The following is an 8,320-nucleotide window of genomic DNA, read 5'->3' on the forward strand; positions in this document are numbered from 1 at the left end:
GGAGAACATAGGCAAAACACTCTCTGACATAAATCACAGCAGGATCCTCTATGACCCACCTCCCAGAATATTGGAAATAAAAGCAAAATAAACAAATGGGACCTAATGAAACTTAAAAGCTTTTGCACAACAAAGGAAACTATAAGCAAGGTGAAAAGACAACCCTCAGATTGGGAGAAAATAATAGCAAATGAAGCAACAGACAAAGGATTAATCTCAAAAATATACAAGCAACTCCTGCAGCTCAATTCCAGAAAAATAAATTACCCAATCAAAAAATGGACCAAAGAACTGAACAGACATTTCTCCAAAGAAGACATACAGATGGCTAACAAACACATGAAAAGATGCTCAACATCACTCATCGTCAGAGAAATGCAAATCAAAACCAAAATGAGGTACCATTACACGCCAGTCAGGATGGCTGCTATCCAAAAGTCTACAAGCAATAAATGCTGGAGAGGGTGTGGAGAAAAGGGAACCCTCTTACACTGTTGGTGGGAATGCAAACTAGTACAGCCGCTATGGAGAACAGTGTGGAGATTTTTTAAAAAACTGGAAATAGAACTGCCATATGACCCAGCAATCCCACTTCTGGGCATACACACCGAGGAAACCAGATCTGAAAGAGACACATGCACCCCAATGTTCATCGCAGCACTGTTTATAATAGCCAGGACATGGAAGCAACCTAGATGCCCATCAGTAGACAAATGGATAAGAAAGCCGTGGTACATATACACCATGGAATATTACTCAGCCATTAAAAAGAATTCATTTGAATCAGTTCTAATGAGATGGATGAAACTGGAGCCCATTATACAGAGTGAAGTAAGCCAGAAAGATAAACACCAATACAGTATACTAACAGATATATCTGGAATTTAGAAAGATGGTAACGATAACCCTATATGCAAAACAGAAAAAGAGACACAGATGTACAGAACAGAATTTTGGACTCTGTGGGAGAAGGAGAGGGTGGGATGATCTGAGAGAACAGCATCGAAACATGTATATTATCTAGGGTGAAACAGATCACCAGCCCAGGTTGGATACATGAGACAAGTGCTTGGTCCTGGTGCACTGGGAAGACCCAGAGGAATCGGGTGGAGAGGGAGGTGGGAGGGGGGATCCGGTTGGGGAATACATGTAAATCCATGGCTGATGCATGTCAATGTATGACAAAAACCACTACAATATTGTAAAGTAATTAGCCTCCAACTAATGAAAATAAATGGAAAAAAAAAAAAAAAGTGGCAAGAATACACAGAAAAACTGTACAGAAAAGATCTTCACGACCCAGATAATCACAATGTTGTGATCACTCACCTAGAGCCAGACATCCTGGAATGTGAAGTCAAGTGGGCCTTAGAAAGCATACTACGAACAAAGCTAGTGGATGTGATGGAATTCCAGTTGAGCTATTTCAAATCCTGAAAGATGATGCTGTGAAAGTGCTGCACTCAACATGCCAGCAAATTTGGAAAACTCAGCAGTGGCCACAGGACTGGAAAAGGTCAATTTTCATTCCCATCCCTAAGAAAGGCAATGCCAAAGAATGCTCAAACTACTGCACAATTGCACTCATCTCACACGCTAGTAAAGTAATGCTCAAAATTCTCCAAGCCAGGCTTCAGCAATATGTGAACCGAGAACTTCCAGATATTCAAGCTGGTTTTAGAAAAGGCAGAGGAACCAGAGATCGAGTTGCCAATATCTGCTGGATCATCAAAAAAGCAAGAGAATTCCAGAAAAACATCTATTTCTGCTTTATTGACTATGTCAAAGCCTTTGACTGTGTGGATCACAATAAACTGTAGAAAATTCTGAAGGAGATGGGAATACCAAGACATCTGACCTCCCTCTTGAGAAACCTGTATGCAGGTCAGGAAGCAACAGTTAGAACTGGACATGGACCAACAGACTGGTTCCAAATAGGAAAAGGAGTACGTCAAGCCTATATATTGTCACCTTCCTTATTTAACTTATATGCAGAGTACATCATGAGAAACGCTGGGCTGGAAGAAGCACAAGCTGGAATTAAGATCGCCGGGAGCAATATCAATAACCTCAGATATGCAGATGACACCACCCTTCTGGCAGAAAGTGGAGAGGAACTAAAAAGCCTCTTGATGAAAGTGAAAGAGGAGAGTGAAAAGCTTGGCCTAAAGCTCAACATTCAGAAAACTAAAATCATGGCATCTGGTCCCATCACCTCATGGGAAATAGATGGGGAGACAGTGGAAACAGTGTCAGACTTTTTTGGGGGGGGCTCAAAAATCACTGTAGATGGTGACTACAGCCATGAAATTAAAAGACACTTGCTCTTTGGAAGGAAAGTTATGACCAAACTAGATAGCATAATAAAAAGCAGAAACATTACTTTGCCAACAAAGTCCGTCTAGTCAAGGTTATGGTTTTTCCAGTGGTCATGTATGGATGTAAGTTTTGGACTGTGAAGAAAGCTGAGCACTGAAAAATTGATCCTTCCGAATTGTGGTGTTGGAGAAGACTCTTGAGAATCCCTTGGACTGCAAGGAGATCCAACCAGTTCATCCTGAAGGAGATCAGCCCTGGGTGTTCATTGGAAGGTCTGATGCTGAAGCTGAAACTCCAATACTTTGGGCACCTCATGCGAAGAGTTGACTCATTGGAAAAGATCCTGATGCTGGGAGGGATTGGGGGCAGGAGGAGAAGGGGACGACAGAGGACAAGATGGCTGAATGGCATCACTGACTGGATGGGCATGAGTTTGAGTAAACTCCGGGAGTTGGTGATGGACAGAGAGGCCTGGCGTGCTGCGATTCATGGGGACGCAAAGAGTCGGACATGACTGAGCAACTGAACTGAACTCAACTGAGCTGAACTGAGGAACCATATTAATACTAAAAGAAATGTGCCATTTGGTTGAGGATTTTTTAGTGCTTTATAATGTATTTCATTGCAAGGAAGTTTTTTTTGAGATTGGTAGCTGACTTAGTGTCAATCTAACCCATTCCATGCCTAACTTATTCTAGCTTGGGAGTTTTAGAATTCGGTGATGACCACACCATTTAAATATTCAACTCATGCTCATCAGTTTTGCAGCTTTGGCTTCTGAGTGAGATTCCCATTAATAATAAACATGTGATTCCTTTACTTCATGTGTACATTAGCAGAAACCAACAGTAATCAAAGAAACGGAACTATAGACACCAACAGTGATCAAAGAAGTGGTCCTGTGGACTGACCAAGGAAAGACCTTAGGTGTGAACCAACAAAACCAGCAGTTCTCACAGTGGAACTATGGGCTGATCCAGTAGCACACAATAGGCAGAATTGTGGACTAACGAAGACTAGGAACTCAGATTTCAGGTTGAACTGTCTGCCAGCTCAAGATGATCTGCTAAGCCCTGTACTGGGACCTCAGACTAAGGGCTAAGAACTGGTGCTCTATAAAAGGCCCCTGTCAGTCTTGACTGACTTGTTAACCCTGGCCTGGAAAGCCAGTTAGATCAGTACCTCAACACAAAGAGCAGAACTTGAATTGAACTTTATCCACAGTCCTTGAAAGTGGTGGGAAGAAAGAAAACACGAGTAGCAGCACCTGTGTTTCTCCTCATCCCCAGTGCCATCAGAAGTCTCCTTTGGATCCCATCACTGCCACCAGAACTATTAAAAAAGAAAATTCAGTGAGTAACATCAAATATCATATGGCTTTATTCAATAATTCATGAATCAAACATCCAATCAGTAGATAGAAAGGAGCTCTAAGGAACTGTACAAAATGAAAGACTTTAATAGGCAGAAGGGAACAGAAACAAGGAAATTATACTAGTCAAAAAAGGTGATTGGTTATTATAAGGTTAGCCTCCTTTAGGGCTTTCCTGATATCTCACTTGGTAAAGAATCTGCCCACAACGTGGGAGACCCTGTTGATTAGATTAGACCCTGGGAAGGCCCCCTAGAGAAGGGATAGGCTACCCACTCCAGTATTCTTGAGCTTCTCTTGTGGCTCAGCTGGTAAAGAATCTGCCTGCAATACGGGAGACCTGGGTTCAGTCCCTGGGTTGGGAAGATCCCCTGGAGAAGAGAATGGCTTCCCACTCCAGTATTCTGGCCTGGAGAATTCCATGGCTCTATAATCCTAGCTTCCTTTAAGGGATGGTAAAGGTCTGTCAGGCAAATTACCTAACTAGTGCTGATCAGGCAGTTCCTGATTGAATTGTTTAAGATTCTATTTCTAGGAGAGCCAAAACTAGTTAAAGTTAACAGTACATATACAATCCTGTCATCTACAAAGTTTTATTTCTCACTTTCTGTTCTATGTACCATTTGTTTCCTTTTGCACTTGCTAGGACTTCAGTTGCATTTGTTGCATTTGCTAGGACATCAGTATGATCTCGACTAGTGTTGAGAGAACATATCCTTTCCTTTTTCCCAATCTTAGGGGGAGAGCCTCAGTTTTCCCACTATTAGGATGTTTGCTGCAGGAATTTTGTGCATATTCTTTATCAAGTTATAGAAGCTCCCTTCAAGCTTCTTTTATTATGTATTGATGCTGGATTTTGCTAAGTGCTTTTTCCTGTATCAATTAATAGGTCATATACTTCTTTGTTAATCCACTGATGTAGTAGATTACCTTGACTGATTCTTCTTGCATATTTGAAACAAATCCTACTTCATCATGGGATATAATTTTTTGTAAATGGTTGCATTGGATTTATAAGGGATTAAATTTTTGAGGATTTTGACATCTATGTTCATGAGAGATGTTTGTATGCAGTTTTCCTTTTTAAAAATATCTTTATCAGGTTTCAGTATCAGGATAATACTAGCCTCTACAGTGTGTTAGGAAATGTTATTTTGCTTTTATTTTCTTAAAGAGATTCTGTAGAATTGTCATTTCTTTGTACATACTTGATAGAATTCACCAGAGAAACCTTTTTTAAAAGTTTACTAAGTATTGATTCAATTTCCTTAATAGAGGCTACTCAGATTATCTAGCAGCAGCTACTAAGCTGTATCCTTTCTAGGGTCTCTGTTGAGTGTGCAGAGTGTACAAGAAGGACTTTTCACTCTTGATTGAGCACAGCTTGAATGTCTCTGTGCCATGTGTGAAGAATGGGAATTGTTGTGCTTCAGCTTCCCTAGTGAAGTTACATTCCACTCAGGTGTGGCTTAGACTTTGGCTGGGACTTAAGGGAAACTATGTGGGCTTCCCAGGTGATGCAGTGGTACAGAATCTGCCTGTCAATGCAAGAGATGCGAGTTCAATCCCTGGGTCAGGAAGATCCCCTGGAGTAGGAAATGGTAACCCACTCCAGTATTTTTGCCTGGAAAATTCCATGAACAGAGGAATCTGGCAGGCTACAGTTCATGGGGTTACAAAGAGTTGGACACAGTTGAGCGACTGAGTGCACATGCACACAGGTAAGCAATTCGCAGATTTCTGGAGCCGCGATTCTTTTTAAAAAACCTTTTTATTTTGTATTGGAGTATAGACGATCAACAAACAAAGTTGTGCTAGTTTCAGGTGAACAGTGAAGGGATTCATATACATATGTCCATTCTCCCTCAAACTCCCCTCCCATCCAGGCTGCCACATAACATTGAGCAGAGTTGCGTGTGCTATGCAGTAGGTCCTTGTTGATTATCCATTTTAATAAAGTAGTGTGTACATGTCCATCCCAAATTCCCTGACTATCCCTCCCTCTGTTCTTCCCTCCAGCAATCATAAGTTTGTCCTCTAAGTCTGAGTTTCTTTCTATTTTGTAAGTAAGTTCACTTTTTAGATTTCTTTCTAGATTCCACATAAAAGGGATGTCATATGATATTTCTCCTTTTCTTTCTGATTTCACTCAGTATGACAACCTCTAGGTCCATCCATGTTGCTGTAAATGGCATTATTCACTTTTTAATGGATGAGTAATACTCCATTGTGTACATGTATATCTTCTTTATCCATTCCTCTGTTGATGGACATTTAGGTTGCTCCCATGTCTTGGCTATTGTAGACAGTGCTGCAATGAACATTAGAGTCCATGTATCCTCTCTAATATGTTTTTCTCCAGATATAAGCCCAGGAGTGAGATTGTAGGTTCATGCGGTAGCTCTATTTTTAATTTTTTAAGGAACCTCCATACTGTTCTCCATAGTGGCTGTACCAATTTACATTCCCACCAATAGTGTAGGAGAATCCCTTTCTCTCCACATCCTCTCCAGCATTTATTGTTTGAAGATTTTTTGATGATAACCATTCTGGCTGGTGTCAGGTGATATCCCTCATTGTAGTTTTGATTTGCATTTCTCTAATAGTGATATTGAACATCTTTTCATGTGCCTCTTGGCCATCTATATGCCTTCTTTGGAAAAATGTCTGTTTAGGTCTTCTGCCTATTTGCTGATTGGTTGGGTTTTTTTTTTTTATGCTGTTAAGGATCATGGGCTGTTTGTAAATTTTTGAGACTAATCCTTTGTCAGTCACATCATTTGCAAATATCTTCTTCCAATCTGTGAGTTGTCTTTTCATTTTGTATATTGTTTTCTTTGCCATGCCAAAGCTTTTGAGGTTAAGTAGGTTCCATTTATTTATTTTTGTTTTTATTTCTATTATTCTGAGAGACAGACCAAAAAAGGTATTTCTGCAATTTATGTCAGAGAGTGTTGTACCTATGTTTTCTTCTAGGAGTTTTATAGTACATGTCACTGTCCAGTTTCCCCAGCACCATTTCTTGAAGAGACTGTCTTTCAAACACTGTGTATTCTTGTCTCCTTTGTCATAGATTAATTAACCATAGGTACATTGATTTATTTCTGGGTTTTCTATCCTTTTCCATTGATCTATAGTTTGTGCTAGTACCGTACTGTTTTGATGACTGTAGCTTTGTTGTATAGCCCAAAGCCAGGGAAACTGATTCCACCAGATATGTTTTCTTTCTCAAGATTGCTCTGGGTTTTCAGGGTCTTTTGTGTCTCCATATAAATTTTGATTTTTTTTTGTTGTTGTTGTTCTATTTCTGTGAAAAATGCTATTGGTCATTGGATAGGGATTGCATTGAATCTGTAGATTGCCTTGGGTAGTTCAGCCATTTTGACAATACTGATTCTTCTAATCCATGAACATGTTATATCTTTCTTTCTGTTTATATCTTATTCAATTTCTTTTATCAGCAGAGTTTTCAGAGTACAGGTCTTTTGTCTCTGTAGGTAGATTTATTCCTAGGTATTTTATTCTTTTTGATGCAGTGGTAAATGGAATTTTTTCTTGAATTTCTCTTTCTGGTCTTTCATTGTTAGTCTATAGAAATGCGACAGATTTCTATGTATTAATTTTGTAACCTTCAAATTTCCAAATTCATTGATTAGTTCTAGTAGTATTCTGGGAGCATCTTTAGGATCTTCTATATTTAGTATCATGTCACCTGCAAACAGTGACAATTTAACTTCTTCTTTTCCAATTTGGATTCCTCTTATTTCATTTTCTTGTCTGATTGCTATTAGTTAGAACTTCTAAAACTATGTTGAATAAAAGTGGCAAGAGTGGATATCCTTGTCTGGTTCCTGATATTAGAGGAAATGCTTTCAGTTTTTCACCACTGAGTATGATGTTAGCTGTAGGTTTGTCATATATGGCCTTTATTATGTTGAGGTATGTTCCCTTTGGGAAGCCCTGATGGCTCAGCGGGTAAAGAATCCACCTGCAGTGCAGGAGCTACAGGAGACATAGGTTTGATCCCTGGATCAGGAAGCTCCCCTAGAGGAGGAAATGGCAGCCCACTCCACTATTCTTGCCTGAAAAATCCCACAGAGTAGCGTGGTGGACTACAGTCCAGAGGGTTGCAAAGAGTTGGGCATGACTGAGTGACTAAGCATACATGCATGCATGTTCCCTCTATACCCACTTTCTGGAGAGGTTTTTTTTTAATTTTTTATCATAAATGAATTGGACCTTCTGTTCTTTGTAGCTCCCACTTCTCTAGAGCTCTGCCTCATGAATCTGGTTTGACTTGGTCTTTGTGGTTCTCTGCCTCTTCAACTAAACAAGATCTCTGTGTTCTTGTGTTCAGTTTCAGGTCTCCTTACCTCATCATGTTCTGTAATATGGCTCCAGGCAGAAAGCCAGAGTGATCAGGGATTGCCTCAGTTTTTTCCTTCTTCTCTGGTCAGTGTCTGAAATCAGTTGTTTCATATATTTTATCTTGTCTGCTTACCACAGTATAGTGAGTTTCAGATCTTTAACTTCATCATAATTAGAAGTGGAAATCCCTTTTTTAGACATTTTTATGTGTGCCTCATGTAGATGTGTAATTCTGTAGAGCAAGCCAACGTTTTCAGACTT

General features: G+C 39.9%; 1 pseudogene; it reads left to right on the forward strand.

Annotated features, from left to right (window-relative positions):
- Positions 1-2,476, forward strand: part of LOC136159720 (zinc finger protein 33B-like) — a 42,224-nt pseudogene extending 39,748 nt beyond the window's left edge.
- Positions 2,477-8,320: the final 5,844 nt, after the last annotated feature.

The sequence above is a fragment of the Muntiacus reevesi genome, chromosome 2 (genome assembly GCF_963930625.1).
Source record: "Muntiacus reevesi chromosome 2, mMunRee1.1, whole genome shotgun sequence".
In the NCBI taxonomy this organism is placed as follows: Eukaryota; Metazoa; Chordata; class Mammalia; order Artiodactyla; family Cervidae; genus Muntiacus; species Muntiacus reevesi.